The sequence below is a fragment of the Miscanthus floridulus genome, chromosome 10 (genome assembly GCF_019320115.1).
Source record: "Miscanthus floridulus cultivar M001 chromosome 10, ASM1932011v1, whole genome shotgun sequence".
Lineage (NCBI taxonomy): Eukaryota > Viridiplantae > Streptophyta > Magnoliopsida > Poales > Poaceae > Miscanthus > Miscanthus floridulus.
Window position 1 is genome coordinate 89,264,630 of NC_089589.1, and position 20,471 is coordinate 89,285,100.

General features: G+C 41.3%; 1 long non-coding RNA gene across 1 annotated transcript; it reads left to right on the forward strand.

Annotated features, from left to right (window-relative positions):
• Window positions 1-406: 406 nt before the first annotated feature.
• Window positions 407-3,335, forward strand: LOC136485441 (uncharacterized). The gene is made up of 3 exons (XR_010766449.1): window positions 407-541; window positions 1,224-1,350; window positions 3,078-3,335. It is a non-coding gene; the product is annotated as an uncharacterized lncRNA (long non-coding RNA).
• Window positions 3,336-20,471: the final 17,136 nt, after the last annotated feature.

A 20,471-nucleotide genomic window follows, 5' to 3' on the forward strand; every position in this document is an offset into this window, starting at 1 on the left:
AGTTAGATAAGATGCCTTGTTTTTAAAATCTAAAGGCTTGGAAAAGGTTTTGAGACACGTTAGGACGATGCCTCTCTTTCCGGGAATCTTTCCGACTTTTTTCGGGATTAAATTCATGTTTCTTGGAGCTTTGTCTTTTTCCTCGATCAATGCAAAAGTCTTTTTCGGGAGCTAAACCACTTTGGTTGTGTTCCTTATTCTTCCATCTATCCTCAGGAATTTTTCTAGTATTTTTCGGAGCTCAGAGATATTTTTCGGAGCCTAAATAGTAATTCCCGATTTTCTGTAATTATTTTAATTCCGAAAATCAATATTTAGTAAAATATCTCGGATTTCCAAAATATCCAAACCCTACGTGTATATATATGCCGGCGTAGCCCTCGATGCGAGGATTCCAGAAGTACAGCCCGTTTTTCGAGCCGCCATACGTAGCCCCACAGATCGGACGCCGAAGTTCCCCACAGCTAGGTTTCCGGCGAAGGTTCGGCGAGCTTTTCCGGCCAACTCCGGTGTCCCCTGCGAATTCCGAGACAATCACAAGGTTCGTATGGATCTCCTCTACACCGTCTCGTGTTTTGTTTCACGAATCCGTTACCGTTTGAACCGTTCCCCATCCTTTCTTTTCCTTCTCCGGCGAGCATCACCATTGTCGGCCATCTCTTGCCCTCGCGGCCAGCCCCAGGCCATGGGCTAGTGCTACCGCGCCGCTGCCTAGCCCCGTCGGCCATCCCTTACCCCCGCTGGCTGAGCCTCTGGCCGAGGCCGCCCCTCTCCTCCCTGTGCCCCTGCGCGAGCCCCTGTGCAACTTTGCTGCTTGCTGGGCCGCTTGGCCTACCGCAGCCGCGGCTCGTCGCTGCGCCGCTGGCCAGCCAGCAGAGCCCCAGCCGACCGCCAAGCTTCCCCCATGGCTCCTCCATGGCCAGCCGCCCAGTTTCCCCCTTGGCCGCTCCTGTTTCCCTCCATGCGTGCGCCCCTCTGTTTCCGTATGAACAGTTCCTCGTAATTCTACTGTAGCGCTTTTGATCCAGAGGTAGAAGAAGGGCATATCCGCGAATAAAGTTTTCTTAAATCGCAGACAGGTCCCTAATTCATTTAACTTCCGTCCTTTTCATCTATTATTCATCCGTATGATATCCGAATTCAATTCTTTTAGTTTCATCCTTCCAATATGTATTCCCATCATTGTTTAATCCCGCCAATACTAAATATTTTATTTATTTCAGCTCTTTTCAAGTGAAATACCTAGAATGCCCTCCCTTGTTTAAATCGTCCGGAGTCCGTATCTTTTCCGTCCGATCTCCGTTTTCAGCGGTTTTTGCGCTCACGCGATCGTAGAAACAAGACCTACATGTCAGTAACCTTTTCATAAGTTGTTTATCATGTTTGGTGTACTGCTTTTATTTATTTGTATATGTTTGCTTGTATGTCGAAGCGCTCTACGTAGTAGCGCTAATGGTTTTCATGTCACATGATTTTTCATATATAGCTAAATATTAAATTGGTTAACATGCTTATAATTAGTTTTATAACTAGAAACAATATAGGTTTTGTATTTCGGTGATTATACATAACCTGTTAATCTGATTAATCAGTAACTTCAGTACAGTCTTAGATTATAATTAGTTGAATGTTGCATATGTGTTAAGTATGAATAGATGCCCTCACATGATTTATGTTTTTAATTTATAGATGTTTAAATGACTAAAAGTATATATATAATCTTTTATAATTATAAAATATGATGTATGCCAACATTAATGCATTTTTAATTATGACTTGCTTAGATCAATTATGAGACATAATATAATTGTTCTATTAGTTGATCTCACATGTTCTATATTTCTAAAGTAAAGTTTAAATACTTTATATAATATGAGATATGTTGATTAATAAAATATGATTAATTAGTGACATAAACATGTATGTCTTTAAATTGTAATTTGCCAAGTTTAAATGTGACATATATACTTTGAATATATATATATTATATTTCAATTTAATTTGCATAAATGATATCAAGATATTTATAATTAAGATATGATTAATTTATCTTAGTTTTCTAAATCTAATAACTCAAGTATAAAATGACTTAACTCAATTTTAGATATTCCCCTGAGATATCTTATACATGTTTTATGATCATTAAAATAGATAAAGCATATAGTTTTCTTTCCAACGTAAATCCTTCGATAGATGTTTCTATTTTACTGTAGCTCCGATTAGTGTGTCTTTCGCGTGTGTGAGATCGTAGCAATGCGTAGATTAGATTTGGAATCTTTTTTATTGATTGGTGTATTGATCTAATCTAGTATGTTTGCTATGCATGCTTGTTTGGATGCTTGTGTGGTGCTTTTCGGTCTTGTCCAGTCGGTGAGTTTTGCATTGGTGATCTATAAGAAGTTGGAGATCAAGAAGAAGAAGAAGAAGAAAACGCTGAAGATTAAAGCTTACCGAAGGATCGGTGTTTAAGGCAAGTATAGCTTGGGTTTTCTTTCTGTGACCATGATCTTGGGCTTGTTTAATGAAATGTGATATAAACATAAATGATGAATGTTATCCTTTGGCAAAAGCTGGGATTTACAGTACAGCTATGAGGGCTATATGGCTCTGGCTCTAGTTATTTGAGAAACCCTTTTCTAGCTGGTTAGAGGTCTGCGAGTTGGGTATAGGACAGCCTCTGTCCTGTTGAGCCTAGCTTTGGAAGCGGCCTTTTACTTTATTTTTGGAAGGGGGGTTCCTATATCTGATGACCCTGCGGCCCTAACCGGTTAGACGAGCTCTTGGGTGGCTTTATATGGTTTCCGGTGTTTTGGACCTTGCAAACCCATACATTTGGAAATCATGACTCACAGTGAAAGTGTACAACCTCTGCAGAGTGTAAAACTGTTATAATAGCCGTGCCCACGGATACGGGCGGCCTGGAAAACTGAGGGAATTGTTGTATGTTCATTTAGATTGTTTATGTGCAATTCATTATTCAATTACACTTGATCATGTGGTTATGGATTACACTACCTTGTTGCTATATTTGCGGAGTTCGACATGGACTCACCCTTGCAATTTCCCCCACACCTCAGGCTTGATATCAGTTTGCTAGAGTCTGAAGGAGTTAGGCTTGTGATCAACCAGTCAGTTGGATCCAGTGGAGTGAAGTCTGCACCCGGAGATCGGAGTTGTCTACTCGATGATTGTTTCTAAGGTTAATTCTTTTTACTAAGTACGCTATGTATTTAAGCGTTGTTATTTGATATCGCCCCTCAATTGTAGCTATATGTGAGATTTGATTCTAAAAACTCACATATGGTGTGCATCAGGTTTTGTCCTTAAAACCGGGTGTTACACGCTAGTTATGTAGGCCTATGACTACGCCCTTTGGGGCACTGTTGTAGAACTATAAGGTCGAGATGGCGGACTAGAGGGGGGGTGAATAGTCCTTTCTAAAATTAATTGCGTCGGCTAACCAAAACAAGTACAGAATTAAAACTATCGGTCTAGCCAAGACTACACCCCTCTATTTATGTTCTCTAGCACCTTCTAGAGATACTAATTAAGCAACAAAGGTGTCGGGCTAGCTAGAGCTCACCTAACCAATTCTAGAAGCAAGGTCACACAAACCTATGCCACTAGTACTTTAAGCAAAAAGGGAACTCCTACACATGCTAGTAAGCAAAAGCACAAAGCCACCTAAGTTCACTAGTAATGCTTAATAACAAGGCAACCAATGCCAAATTAGAGAGCGAAAATACTTAGCTACACAAACTAAACAATGTGACTAATAAGGTTACACAAACCAAATTAGCCATGCAAGGGAGCCACTTCTATGCTACACAAGCAAGAAGGTAACTAGTGAGCTACACAAACTTAACTAAATACAAGAGCAACTACACAAGCACAATGTATATGAAAGTAATTACAAGCTTGTGTAACAAGTATGCAAACCAATGGGAAGAATAAGGTTGACATGGTGATTTTTCTCCCAAGGTTCACGTGCTTGCCAACATGCTAGTCCCCATTGTGTCGACCGCTCACTTGGTGGTTCGGCGGCTAATTAGCATCACCCACCAAGCCCGCACGTCGGGCACCGCAAGAACCTACCCCAAAAGTGAGGGTAGCTCAATGACACGCTCAATTAGAGTTGCTCTTCGCGGCTCCCGCGGGGCGAGCACAATGCCCCTCACAAAGCTCTTCTCCGGAGCACCGCACAAGCTTCTTGCGGGCTTCGATGGAGACCACCACCAAGCCGTCTAAGAGTTGGCAACCTCCAAGAGTAACAAGCACCACCGGCTTGCAACTCGATCACCTAGTACCACTCGATGCAACCTCACGATGCAATCGCACTAGAATCGCTCTCTCACACAGTCGGATGATCAGTATCAAGCATATGTGAGATGGAGGGCTCCCAAGCACTCTCAAGCATAGACACAAAGTCCCCCTGAGGTGCTCAGCACCAGCCATGGCTGAGACCACCTTCTATTTATAACCCCATAGCTAATCTAGCCGTTATCCCTTGACTGGGCGTTTTTCAGGACGACCGGACGCTCCGGTCAGATCGACCGGACGTAGGACCTTAGTGTCCGGTCACCCGATGCTTGCCACATGTCATCGGCTTCAAATGTTGTTCACCCGATCTCAACGGTCAAGTAATGACGTAGCTGCTCAAGTGATCGGACGCACGAACACTAGCGTCCGGTCGTTTCCAATAAGCATCTAGTTGCGACCGGACATGTCCGGTCGGTCACGATCGGACGCAGCATCAGTGTTCGGTCCTTCTTCAACTTCTCTGCATCGCCTACGTCACCGTATGTTAGCCTAACCGGACGCACCCTGCCAGCGTCCGGCCACTTTTAGCGCCAGCGTCCGGTCGAAGACTGAAACCGCACACTCACTGCTGCCACTGACCGAACACAGGACCCCAGCGTCCGGTCACCACGTGACCAGCATCCGGTCCACTCTATGAGACCCTGTCTTTTCTGTACAGGGTGCCGGTGGAGTTTTGAACCCTTGCCACTGTTCCTTCACCAAGTTGATCCACATCAACTCCAACTTCATCTCATTTATAAATATGCCAACACCACCAAGTGTACACCACCATGTGTATGTGTGTTAGCATTTTCACAATCATTTTCCAAAGGATTAGCCACTCAACTTGCCACGCCACTCAATCCTAGCAATGATGCAAAGTTAGATCACTCAAGTGGCACTAGATGACTGATATGCAAATAAGTTTGCCCCTCTTGATAGTACGACCATCTATCCTAAACCCAGTCATAAACTTCTCTACACATCTATAACCGGTGGAATGAAATTCCCTAGGTTATACCTTTACCTTGCGCATTCCATTCCATCTCCTCCAATGTCGATGCAACACATGCACCAACACAATCAATAATGATATGATCCACTTTATATCATCACATGATCATATTGGTTCATCAATCTTGACTACACTTGCTTTTCACCGTTGCCTTCATCCATCGGCACCAAGTCTTGCTTAAGCTTCACCGCCATGCGGTCCATCGCTCCAAAGCCTCCAACTTGCCCTTCACGCTTGCATCCGGTCCATCAAGCTAAGTCATGTCTTGATCTTCTCCACCTTGATCACATGACTCAATGTCATGTCTCATTTGCAATGAGCTCCTTCATCATCACATGTGTGAGCTTTGCAACATCTCCAAGCCATTTTCACCTTCATGGCATATGTTGCTCACACACATGTACCTGTGGACTAATCACCTGTGTATCTCACATAAACACAATTAGTCCACCTAGGTTGTCACTCAATTACTAAAACCACACAAGGACATTTCAAGAACCCTATTTTAGATATTAATAAAGCTCAGAACCTTTTATTTTATATCTGTGTGCCATTCTTGTTGATTTTGTGTGTACTTGCGCGTGATCCTGGCGCAAGTACAGATGCACCTAGGACTCTCAGAAATGAGGGGCCGACAACCACCCTCAATCACTACTACACAAAATTGAACCAACGTGGGCAAAAGGGCTTAACCGAGGCGGCCAAGCCATCCTCCTCGGTCAAAAGATCACAGTTAATCGTGGCCTTAACCGAGGCAGTTGCCCTGACCGCCTCGGTTAAACATTTAACGAAGGTGGACAAAAGGGCTTAACCGAGGCGGTTGCGTTAGGGTAACCGCCTCGATTAACAAGCATTAACCGAGGCGGTTATATTGCAGTGCCCGCCTCGGTTAATGATTAACCGAGACGGTTGTTGGCCCGGCTGCCCTACCTCGAATAACCGAGGCGGGCAACTAGGCCGCCTGCCTCTGAGTCCATTTTGCAAACGCCACGCAAAAGATTAACATGGGTTTATGTAGACTTTTTCTAGAAACATACAGAAAGAGGCGGTTGGCACAGCCATCTATAAAGATCATTTTCATAGTAGTGATAAACAAATCCTTAACACAGATGATTGTAGTGAATATATAGTGATCGTCCTTTTAATGCATGGGGCACTTGAGTTATGATGGTGTCTTAGTTTTGCTGTTCTTGCTAAACTGATGTTTTTGGGGGCTTTCCCTCGATTATATTGTCTAGTGAATAGTCAACTACTTGACCCATGTTGTAATTTTTTGCTGTTTGCAGAGTTTTCTAATTTGATCTTAAGTTATTTATAATGTGCTGTCAGGACTCACCAGGTCAGAATTTGTTCTCTTGGTACTTGATTGTTGAAGAATACATATACTTGTTGGTATAGAATAATAGAAATAAAAATCATGCCTGCTAGTGCCCAGTATAATGCAAAGTCCGCCTAGCCGTTAAAACTGCCACATGCGGCTTGAGTCCTTATAATACTACTTCATGTGTACAATATAATACTAATCATCTCCAAGTAATGCCTGTTTGGGGCCGTCGGGCGTCGGCAGTCATCAGCTCAATGGCTGCTTGTGAAGCATTACAACGTGGGATTATTCTCGATTCTCTTTTTGAACAAAATTATTCTCGAGATTATCTAACTAGCCCTCTGATGACAATAATGATGAGCGGTCGTTACTGGAACTATGGGCGCGTTTAGATGCAAAAAAAAAATTTGGGTTTTGGCTACTGTAGCACTTTCGTTTGTATTTATCAATTAGTGTCTAATTATGGACTAATTAGGTTCGAAAGTTTCGTCTCGTGATTTCTCACTCAACTGTGCAATTAGTTTTTTTTTCGTCTACATTTAGTACTCCATGCATGTGCCGCAAGATTCGATGTGATGGATACTGCGCAAAAATTTTTAGGAACTAAACAGGCCCTATATGTATATATATACATCGCCAAATAGAATTTATTGTTTGTATAGATTCTTCGCATCCTTTTCTACAATGTTACGTTGCTGCTCGTCAACATTTATTCCGGATCTCAGGAATAAAGAAGTGAAGATGAATGGCGTTTGACCGTTAACAAAGAAGTCACTGTATCGTACGACAGTGGACAGCATCTCTTGAGACTACACCAAGGCCACGTGCAACAGTGCGCGGCGATCGAGGCGCAGGTTTGGACTTTGGCAAGTTTGGAGCCACATTCTTTGAGGCATGTACATGTTTGGACTTTGGCCTGTTGAGTCGATCGATGTCACTATGCCAGTACTTGACGCGTACGTGTTGGATTATATTCTCTTCAAGCTTAGGACGCGTTTCATAAGCGGAACTGTTCCGGATTCTATTCTAGGTTTGAATTGGAGAATCACTGCAAAAGGGTAAAACTATGGAACCTTTTAGCGTAGAATTGTTTCTGGTTTGAAACGAACGGAGGGTGGTTTTGCACAGATTCTCTTTCTTTTTTTTTATTAGGAATTGTATCTTTTTCAGCTATAATTTTTTTCCGGCAACAAGTTAAAATAGATTGTATTTATTTTATTCTTCACCCATTAAAATTTTGATTTTTCTAAACATAGATTTATGTACATTTTTTAAAACAAAAAGTAGTTTTTTTCTAACGAATCAGAATCCAGTAGTCCAATGGTTTCAAAAAGCAATTCTATTTCATTACTTGAAACATTTCTTAAGAGAATTTAGATCGAAAACGTTTTTACTAGAATCCATATCCCTATCAAATGTATTCTTACTCTCTTTGTCCTAAAATAAGTGCACTTCTAGAATTTTTGGAGGTGATCAATATTACTTAGAAATTGTGTATTTGCTCCTATGAAAAGCTATTTCAGCATGTAATGATTGTACTTTGAAAGTTGAGGAAGTAGAAAAAACCTACTATAACTAGGTGGACATACATATAAACACACTTATTTATAAGAAATTTTATATGCTAGAAGCGCACTTATTTTAGCATGGAGGGAGTATGACTATTATGTATGCCTTTTTTCAGCTCTGGCTCCTTAATTATTATAGTGTGTGAAAGAGTTTGGGCCAGTAAAAATAAAAATAATGGTTTTATTTACTCTTAGTTCATCTTAAGAAGAGAAATAAAAAATAATATCTTAATATAATGTAAATATATATATATATATATATATATATATATATATATATATATGATTAGTGGAAGTATGTGTACTACTGTACTAGTATGACTAACATTACAAAAAGTTATGTCAACCTGGCAATTCTAAGGCAAATCATGCTCAAAGTATTCTTTTGCCGAGGTGCCCCGAAATATTACAATGATCTTGTATTGTTTGCGCACTATACTACTATAGTCAGCCTTTTTAGAGGTGGTTGTTGATGGTCTGTACAGGTGGTTGCTAGATGAGCCGAATCTCAACCGTCTCCAAAGATAAATTTCCAGATTGAATCTGGAAAAATAGCAAAAAAAAAAGTTGTTCTAACCCAAGAGAGGCCCACTAGCGAACCCTCCACGATTTTCGTCGGATCTCAGGCCTCACGTGTTCCTTTTTTAACCACTATATCTGAAATTGACTTGTTACTAAGTATCTGATACATTTCTTTCGTATTAACTTTAGTGAATATTGCAATGCATATTAGAGACCCTAATGAATTAAAATTTAAACTAGAGAGGTTTAGATATTTTTTAGTACTACAACTTTGGTTTAGGTCATTCCTAATCGGGGGTCATTTGAATATTCGAAAAAATGAATTTCAAAGTCATTAATCTTAATATAGAATTTCCAAGTCTTAAATTGTTTCAAATGAAAAAAATCATTAACTACAATGATAGATATCTCTTTGAGTACAACAACTTTAGTTTTTTTCTCAAAGTTGCAGATTCCTTCTATTACTACAATTTTTTTTAGTTTTTTTCTCCATCTGAGGTTATTTGAAAAGATGAATTTTGGAATCTAAAAGGTTTATACTGATTTTTATGCATTAAATGAATTAAAATAAAAATTTGTCAACTACAAAGTTGTAGATATCTTCGATTGCTTTAACTTTGATATAAAGTTTGTCTTTCATCCAACTTGATTTGGAAAAGTTATGAATTTTACTATGCTTAACTTATTTTAGAGGTGACTAGCATGCCAACCCGCCTCTAAAAATGCTATTTTAGAGTTGGTTCGGCTTACTAGCCGTTTCTAACAATGAATTTGTGGAAACAGGCCCGCTCAGAAAATATTTTTAGAGGTGGATTTTGATAGAGCCGCCTTAAAACAAAGAGGCGTCTCTAAGAAATTGTTTATGTAGTAGTGCTAATTAATAGAAGAAGGTACAATGTTCTCTTGTTTTTTTGTGTAAGTACAATGTTCTCTTGTTAACTTCGAATGCACGAGGGATCATAGTTTTAAATCTCCCGCTATAGCTGCCGATATAGCCTTTTGAGGCAGGATGCCGCTATTTTTGTTCATGTACAATTTAGCCGTTATATCCCACTATAGCCCGATATAGCTCCGCTATTAGCTGTTTTAAAGATATACCGCTAAACACCTTAGCCCACTATTTAAAATATTGCGAGGGATGCTATTAGAATAACTAGTTTTGAGACTGAGGAAGTTGACAACTGTTTCAATGACCTCATGTTTAGAGGCGGATTTTGTGAATTAGGTCTAGTGTGGAGATGTAATGACAATGTTCTTGAAATTGACAATATACTAGTAGATTCATAGTACGTACAACAAAACTCCAAGTTGATCATAATTATTTGAACCGATGATGATACTCTACAAACCATGTGTACGTCAGTACATGACGGGAGCGGGAATCAAGGCTGGACTTAAAACTGAAAGCTCATAGTAACGTTCTTTGAGGTCTGGCCTCGGCCTCGGGCTTCGCTTGCAATTTACAAGTCCACGCACCCGGCCAAGTTTGGACATTGGATACGTGCTAGATGTGAAAAGTTTCGAGGTGTGCTTGTTCACGACTGTCCTTGCACGTACGCATGGATCTTTCGGTGTAGTCTCCCCGACATGTGGGGCCATCTTCCTCGCCAAAGATCACACTGTCCCTTTTGTTGAAAAAAAGAAAAAAAAAACAGAAGGCCGGGGTGGCTGCATTATTGCTCGCTTTGGCCGGGGGGTGTCTCTCGGGGGTGAAACTCGAGCGTTGGGTTCACCATCATCTCCCTGTCGTCGTCGCTGCCTTTCTTCACATCCTCCTGTACGTGCTTCGCGTTCTTCCAGATGGCTTGCTGGCCTTTTGCGGTTTTTGCCCTTTCGCGTGATTGTGTGTGTCTCGCTAGTCACTACGAGGACAGGACACGGGAGGATCATGGTCATGGCCGTCGCTTCGCTTTGGAGGAGCATCTGCCCAGAAAGCTGAAAGCTGAGCTGAGAAGGGGCTATCAGTATCATTGGACGTGCTCTGTTCTGTTGCTCATTACAACGTGCACGCTCACTAAAAGTAGCGTCGACAGTGGATACTCAGAGTGAGGGAGCTAGCTGTGATGGTAAGAGCCCGGTTGTTTTAAGAAAAAAGGAAGAAGTCCAATTTACCTCCCCGAACTATCGGGTCGTCTGGTTTTCTTCCATGATCTACAAAATCAGTTTTTTTAACCCCATTCAACTCTTGAAAATCATTCACTTTTGCACCCTGGCGGTTTTGAAGGTGGTTTTGCTAATGTGGCGCTACATCAGAGGAGGTAAATCGGACCATTGAAAGTTTAAGAAGGTAAATCAGACTAGATTTTTTTTATAAAAAAATCTAAAAGCTAATAAAATATCAAAAAAATCATTCAAATAATTTTTTACATGAAAAAAATGTAATTTAAAACCCTACACTTGGTTTAATCTTGAAAATTCATAGAAAATCTATTTAATTAATTTTTACAAATTATTAAATTTATTAAGTTTTAGTGCAATGAATTATGGAGCGTAACGTGACAGGAAAATCTAGATGCTAGCACATGGGTCATGATATTTATACAAATAGAATCAAAGTGACATGGACAAGATATTTCAAGCTAGGCACCATAGGATAGAGAATGTTTTTTTTTGGAAAAATCTAGAATAATTATCCACGCTAAAACAATTTTGGTATGAATTTTCTAAGATTAAATCATGTTTTAGGATTTTTTTATTTTATTATTTTTCATGTAAAAATATATTTGGATAAATTTTTAATTTTGGATTTTTTTTCTAAAATATTTGTAGTCCGGTTTACCTCCTCGAACTTTCAACTTAGTTCGATTTGTCTCCTCTGACGTGGCGCCACATCAGCAAACCACCCTCAAAACCACTAGGTGCAAAAGTGAATGGTTTTCAAAAGTTGAGAGGGTTAAAAATACTGGTTTTATAGATCGAGGAAAACCAGACGAACACGAGGTAAATTGGACTTCTTCCTTTTAGAAAGCACATGTCAGGCCCACACATGATGGATGCACTAAGTTGGGCTGTGTTGGGTTGGGTTAGTGCATGACTTGCCTAGGCTATAATCGGGCCCACGAGGGGTGTGGAAAAACACAAAATCAGTTGAGCATGCCAAATGTTGCTCAAAAAAAAAGTTGAACATGCCAAATTGGCCAAGGCGGATGTGCTATGTACTTTCGAGGAGGACGTTAGAGATCGGGGAAGAAGTCTTTTTTCTTCTTATTATATCCCAAGCATGGCCCTGCGTTGCGACGAAAAGAAAGCTGTCAAATTTAATAAAAACAAGGATAAGTATATTATATATCTGCGCTTTACCTTTTTCATATAACTTAAAAGCTATGATTTTTTAATGCATTGTCAGTATTATGACAATGTCATATCAAGTATGTACTCCTTCCACCCTAAAATAAGTGTCACTTTGGATTTTGTATATGTCAAACTTTCTCAAGTTTGACTAGATTTATAGAAAGTAATTAGCAATAATTTTTCTTCAAATAAGTTTATTATGCAAATATATTCAACAACTAATCTAATGATACTTATTGTGGACCATAAATATTGTTGATTTCTTGTATATATTTGGTTAAAATAAAAAATGTTTGACTTTTTAGAAAAGTGAGAATGACACCTATTTGGGACAGAGGGAGTATTGTGTAATCCCCTAGCTGTTAAGCAAGGTCATCACATGTGCATGAGCGTAAACATCATATTATCTTGATCTCACTTGTCATTATGCAAGTTGTTTGATTGAGCTTTTGAAGTTTTCTAGGCTAAGTAAATTCATCTAAGTAGAATGATGGCGTTTTGTTTGTTAATTTCTGTGAACAAATTGAAATAAGTTGTGGTCACCTAACCAACTAATCAAATCTTGTTGCGAAACCATATGATTAAATGTCAGTAATAAGCTAATAACACTAAACACTTTATAGTTTTTATCAAACTTGGGAAAATAGGCTTCTAGGGTTTACATCAACCAAATAGATACTGAAATTTTGTAAGTCAATTTAATCATGAATTTCTGAAACACTTTGAAATTTGACCAAATAACAAGTCAAGTAGAGGACATGGATATTGACATAATACAATTTTCTGATTAAAATAGTTTAATGTTTTGGTCACAATCACATCAAAAAAATTAAGTATTCAAATGACTTAGTCTTTTTCTTAAGTATTAAATTCTGCTGTCATTGTCAGTTTGGCAAGCTTGATTCTCAAAGTTTACTAAGTTAACTATATTGACTTAAGCCACCATGAGATATTCCAAACTAAGTACAAGAGCCCTAGGGTGATCTAGACCTGGATGATCATCGTTTGGATGATCACAACCTTCACAAAAAGTCCTTAAACCCGTTTATATCGGCCCTGTTCTGGCTTTTTAACAGCAGACTGACAGACCCTACTCGGCCCCTCCATATCCACGTAACAACTTTGGTTAAAGGATCTCGGATCGATCCCACAAAGTTTTAAACATACGAGCACGCGGGATTTGGAAAATCCTTGCTTAACGGCGATCACCGCGCGTGGCCTCACCTGCGCGCACGCCAACGCCACGCATCGCGCCTCCTCAACCCAAATGCCACACAACCACGCATTGATGTGCTGACGCACGCACTGCTGCCCCACATTGCTCTGTCGCGTCCATGCGTCGGCGCCCACGTGGACGGTGTCATCCTCGGCACGTGGACCATCGACTAAAATATGTTCTGCTAAGGCCTCGTTCGTTTTGCAAATTTTTTAAACCCGATGAATAGTACCACTTTCGTCTTATTTGACAAATATTGTCCAATCGTGAACCAACTAAGCTCAAAAGATTCATCTCGTGATTTCCAACTAAACTGTGTAATTAGTTATTTTTTTTACCTACATTTAATATTCCATGTAAGCGGCTAAAAATTGATGTGATGGAGAGAGAGTGAAAAAACTTAGAATTTGGATAGCATCTAAACAAGGCCTAACATAACGGTCGACAAAAGATGCTCGATACTCCACCGAGGAGTATTCCGCGATGATAGATTTAACGGTGGGGTGCGCGTAATCAGAAATCGAATGGTGACACAAGACGCAGAGACAACGATTTAGACATGTTCGGGCCGTCTGATCGACGTAATACCCTACGTCATGTGTCTTTGTTGTATTGTATTGAATATGAGATGTATGTAGATGTCGACTAGTGGATCCCTGCATCTCCTTATATACTTTAGAGGGGTAGGGTTATAAGAAAAATATCATATTTGGTATTATCTTATTGTAGCCTTGCGGTGCACGCTGACCAGTACCGTGCACCGCACGCCTTGATCTTGTGGGCTGGGCCACCTCTGATGGTGTGGCCCATGTCTTGTCTTATGGGTACCACGGGCCATCCCCCCACAGCTAGTCCCCAAGCGCCTTGTATCACTTAAGCAACGCTGTCTTGAACAAGTCCGAGCACTTTGACGTGAAGCCGATCAGCTTAACCGGTGATTCGAGCAGTGGAAGTCGAAACCGACGAGTTTAACTAGTGGCTTGGGCAGTGAAAATCAAAGCTGACCAGTTTAACTAGTTAGGAGACCTTGGACCTATCTAAGTAAGGCTTGCCAAAAGGATATAAGGGGCTCAAGATGAAATTTGAAAATTCTTCCACTTAGAAGAAGTGTATCCACTTAGAATCCGTCAATAAGGAGGGTAAATCAAGAAGTAAGCACTACATTCACTGTTAGGTGAAGTGTAGCCACTTAGTCCCCGAGCCTGCTGGAAGATGAAGAATGAATCTTGTAGCACGGTAAAAGAAAAGAAGCCTGAAAGCATGCCGACGTCATCTGACATGCACATATCAATACTCCAGATGTGTTGTCCAAGATTAGCACCCTGATCCGAACAGTATGGAGCAACTTGATAGCACATCCATGAGACGTAGCAAGATCCGGCCACTAAGGGAGTCTCCGACATAGCTGGTGACGCTTGCACGGAGAATCCAAGCACCGAGGAGTCCCCAGCGTAGCTGGCGATGCTTGCACGGAGAATCCGAGCACCGAGGAGTCCCCACCATAGCTGGCGATGCGTGCACATAGAATTCGAGCACCGAGGAGTCCCCAACGTGGCTGGCGATGAAGCGACGGACAATTCAACCAGTTGGTTGACGAAGAATCATGCTCCGAGCAGCCCAACCAATAGGTCAGCGACGAACGCCGATGAGTCCTCAGCTTAGCTGGCGAGCCCCAGCATAGCTGATGATGAAGCGACGGACAATCCAAACAGTTAGTTGGTGAAGAAACATGCGTCGAGCAGCCCAACCAACTGGTCAGTGGCGAAGTCCATGAACCTAGAGGTCCGACCAGTTGATTGGTGGAGAAGTTCGAAGGCTAGGTGGTGCGACCACCGGGACAATGATCCTGCAATAAATATGTAGAATTGGTAATACATGATGTAGAAATAAATATATGGACTCGGCAATGAAGGCAGATGGGCGAAATTGATAGACATTATGTTTGTATGAAGTGTTTATATTTTAAATATGAGTAACTTCCTGTCAGTTGGTTTTGCATCGCATCACCAGCCCCAACTAGCCCAAACTCTATAGCGCGGAGTGGCTGGCACCCGTGTATGCGTAAGAGCATAGGCGTCGTTGAGGAGCCACTGTCGACCACCCATAACGTAGAGGGCTAGCGCTCATGCATGTGTAGGAGTGAGATCGAGAACATGGCTGTTTCTGGTAACGCAAGAGAGAACATGGCTGGTCGGCGAGTTTACGGAGAAGGTATTGTATTATGGAGCATCTTAAACACGAAGATATTAAATGTGGAGACATTTAATTATGGAGAATAATTGGAGAAATAATAATTGGAGAAGCATGGCAAAAACTCAAAGAAAATAATTGGAGAAAGCTATATTAAACGCATATATAGGAGATGTACTTAGCTTTAGTCAAAATGTTTGGTCGGCGCCGGTGAAATCTCCTAGCCCTCGAGCTTTCCGACCTGTTGTCGTGGCGGCGGTCATCATTGCGATGCGGCGGGTGATCGGAGTAAGTAGTCCGGGCGACATCGTCCTTATATTAGTGGTCGAGCGGTCGGAACTGCTCTCCGGTAGATTCTTGATCGAGCCTAGTAGCTGCCAAGTTGTTTTGGTGGTGAAAATAAGTTTTGTTCTTAATAAAAAATGTATTAATGATTTGGTGGTGAAAATCTTTATTTTGTAGAAAAGGGTCAAGTCTAGAGGTTTTTAATTATTGCTTTCATGATTTCTTTTTTAGTATATATGGGAATCCAAGGAAAGAATCAAGAACTGCATCTGCGGATGCAACTAAAGGATAAGAAAAAGGAAAAAAATTGTCCCATATGGACTAGCGGTGGTCGGGCCTACTAGCGGGGTGGCAGCTAGCGAGTGGGTGGGTGGCCCGGATCAGCATCTGGTGCACGGGATCGGGCCCAGGACGGATCGCTGGTTCTGGCGAGCGGATTGGCGACACCTGGGCACCTCGCCAAGAACTCAGCGGCAGGTGGAAGGCCCAGCGAGGTGCTTGGCGGTGGGTGGGTAGGTGGCCGGCAATGGAGTCAGTGTCGGCTAGGGTTTATAGGATCACGGTGGAAGGAGCGAACTGTTGCAACACTACTGGAAACTACGAGTTTCCCTAGGGTTTGAATTCCTAGGGAAAATGCCCAAAACCATAGGGAACCTGAGCCCCTACGGTATTTCGTAGGGAAATAGTCCTAGGGAACACTTCGACGGGAAATACGAAGGTGCCCTATAGTTTTGACTGAAACCGTAGGGGATTCTAATTTCCCTATGAAAACGGCTCCCTAGGGAACCTGCTGTGCATGCTGACACAAATCCAACGTGTAAAGGTATTGTCCCTAGGACTTTAGGATTCCCTAGGAAACTGATCTCTAGGGAAATATATCTAGCATGGCATCATATTTGACCTCAAATAATTGTAATTGATTTTATATACAAAATTCAAATTTGAACATGTTGACACAATACCATCAGCAATAATTTAGTGCATTCAAACTCAAACAGTGCATCATCACATTACAATTATGGTGTTCATTCACTAATAATAACTGTCCATCTAACAGTTAAACACTAACTCAAAAGGAGTTGTCTAATCCTTGTTAGTTTTGGCAACAGAACATAGGTGCCATGTTTTGGCGACAAAAGATAAGTGCCTTGTTTTGGCAACATAAGAATTCAAAAAAAATAGAAACTCATCGATCGGAGGAGAGTAGTTGCCACCACCACTTGTAGTTGCTGTATTTTCATGGCCACGGAATCTTCCTTGAGCAATCCTACTCAATGTTTCTTCAGGACTTTCTATTCCAACAAAAGAGCCACCAGTACAAGCTTATTCAATTCAACAAATGGAATTTTATTAAATAAGTGGAAATTTCACAGTAAACGCTGTAGGGGACTGTGACGCCTAAGAGGGGGGGGGTGAATTAGGCAACTTAAAATTCTAACTCTAAACTATGGCCTCTTTTTCTACCTCTAGCAAAACCTATGCAAAAGATAAACTATCTAAATATGCGACTATGGTTTTGCTAGTGTATTGCTATCTCTACCACAAAAGGAGTAATGTAATCAATGTAAATGTAGAAGCTAAAGAGTGAGGTAGAGATATGCAAACTCCCATCGACGACTCCGGTATTTTTACCGAGGTATCGAGAAGCGCGCAAGCTTTCCCCTAGTCCTCGTTGGAGGCCCTCGCAAGAAATCCCTCGCAAGGGCTAAGCTCCTGGTCAGGTAACTCCATGGATGGCCTCGGGCCTTCCCCACACACAAGTGGGTCTCCGACGTGCCTTCCGGCAAGCCTCTCCCGGTTGCTCCCCGCCGTCTTCAGTATCAAGCTTCCGGCCAAAACGCCGTGGGCCTTGTTCCCTCGGGTACACATTGGTGGCCACACCACAAACGCTGTTGGTGTGATCTCGCAAGACTACAAGCCCCTCCAATGTACAACAATGGTGCGCGCAAGCACCGAGTGGTAAGAGGTATGCAAATCTTACTAAACACTAGGCCTAAACCTAAAGCAAGCGCATAAGCGGTGGTCTAATCAACCAAAGCACTTCGCAAAGCACCTACGCTAATCACCTAACGAATCACTAAGCACTATGCAAGTGGAGATCACTAAAATGGTGTACCAACACCCTTGATATGTTTCCTCAGCTCCACTACCCTCAAATGGCCGATTGGGGGTTATATTTATAAGCCCCACTGAGAAAGTAGCCGTTGGGGACGAAATCCCGCTTTTCTGGTACTGACCGGACGCTGATCACGTCCTAATCGGACGCGTTCGCTCGTCTCGACTGTTGGAGCCACGATCAACTGATTGGACACTGCCAGCATCCGGTCACATGCCACCGGACGCATCTGGTCGCATTTTCGCCACTCTGGAACCTCTCTGTACTCGATCGGACTCTATTGTTCTACGTCCGGTCGATTTGCCCTTAGCATCCGGTCCAACGTCCGGTCACTGCTGCTGCCGAGCCTCTTGATTAGGGCGTCCGGTCACTGTGCTACCAGCGTCTGGTCACTTCTGTGAGCTCGTTTCTTTGCGATCTTGCGTATAGCTTAGTTCCTATCTTCATGCTTGGACTTTGCTTGATATCTTGGGTCTTCTCTTATGCTTCTAAGGTCTTGCTTATGGTGTTGATCATCGGATCATCACGTTGCCTTCGTCCAAGTCATGTCTTGCACCCTATTGAACTACAAAACAATCACTTGCAAGTTCATTAGTCCAATTTGGTTGTGTTGGTCATCAAACACCAAAATCCAAAGTAAATGGGCCTATGGTCCATTTTCCTTATAATCTCCCCCTTTTTGGTGATTGATGACAACACGACCAAGGCAAGCAAATAATAAAAATTTGCAAATTTGAAAACTACCTACTTGCTAGGATGCAATGCAAGGGGCAAGGTTATATAATGCTAAAAGATACTACTTGTAAGACTATAGGATACCACTTGAACACATATCTTGCCCTAGCAAAAATCCCCATGTTGTATTATGGATTTAAGCCGCAAATTCTCCCCATTACATAGGCTAATCCATAATCCACTATCCTCTCTTTCTCGGACCATTACCACTTGTAAATTATTATGATCTAGCTTTTGGTCCTACAAATTAGTGCTTGCTTTTGGTCCTCTAAATTATCCCCTTTTGGAATCAAACACCGAAAAGGAAGACATTAGTAGCACAAGGGAGGGTCAAACTTTGTGATCCTTTGTATGTAGAGTGGAATAGGTCACAAAATATGACTCTCACATTATATAGATTAAGCTCCCCCTAAATATATGCATACATACGGTAGAAAGCAAGGCATATGCATATTTGGCAAATTATTGCTCAAGGGAATTTAATCTATGTAATACATGGAGAAAGCATATAAATCTCTAAATGAAATCAACATGATGATATCGGTTTAGAAATACCACGTGTGGAAACCAATTTGATTTTTACCACTTACAATAGGTGGTGGATATTTGAAGTATGATGCTTAACTCTAGGGACTCTATTTTCCTTGTAATGAGACTACTACACACATGATAAGCTTGAAAAGGTGTTAGTCTCAAAGCATCCAACTTATAGAGTGACCTCTCCCTAAATTTGTGCACACAAGTGTGGGATACTTGTAGAAGTCATGCACATTGATTTTGGAATCAATAATACCACTTGAAAGATGACATCTCATGAATGTGAGAATCATTTTCGAAGATGATATTCAGGAGAAAATATCTACAATTTGGACTTTGGCACATATTAGATGAACAATCAAAAGACAAGCTATGTACCATGCTCCTAAACAATTTTAAACCATGTAGGTTTGCTCCAAGGGTGAAGAATGAAACCGAGCAAGCCTACCATAAGATATACCTAGTGTATGCATGACAAAAGATATAAGCATGCAAATGCAAACATAGGCATGAAAAGTAACTAGATGCTTAAAGATACCAATTTGTAAGACATACCACTTATAGGAAATGCAAATTGATACTACTTGAAGGAAATTGAATCTAGTTACCTAACATGGGAAGGGGAATTTGGGTCCATAGTATTCACTAACCCACTTGGCAATGATTTTTTCCATCATGATGCACCCCATGAAATGCACCCATACTTTGCCAAGTCTCCAAATTCCCCGAATTCCATCGGACTTCTCACTTCCCTTTTGGGATCCAAACCTTCTTGGTGCTCTTCATGTTGGAAATGATTTCCTTTGGCACCCAAAAGCGTTTGACCCTATTGTTGGCTTGCTTGTTCACCTTGATGGCCACCACCTTGTCATTTTTCTTCTTCTTTAACAAGTATGGTGTGGAGGCCTTTTTGTCCACCTTGTTGGTGTAGGTGTTGGAGAGCTTGCTTGTTTGCTTCTTCTCATTCTTCTTTGCTCCTCCCCCATTTTTCACCTTGCACTCATAGGACTTGAGACCTTCCTTGTGGCACACATAGCAGACCACAATTTGTCCTTCATCAAGCTTCTTCACTCCCTTGATGCTGTTATCTTGATGAAGTTGAGCTTGCTTCGCCATGCCTTTCACTTGAGTTAAGTCTTTGGTGAGGCGAGCTACTTCTTGCTTGAGTTGCTTATTTTCCTTTGCAACCTCTTGTGTGCATGTATCTACAACAACTTTCTCAACACAAACTTGGTTGCACGAAGATGAGTCTAAACATAAATCATTACAAGAAGTAGAGGCATCATTTTTAGACATGTAAAAGATAGAACTTTTCTTTTTAGATGCCTTGGTGGAGGTTGTATTAACGGCTTCAGGATTATCAACTTTATTAG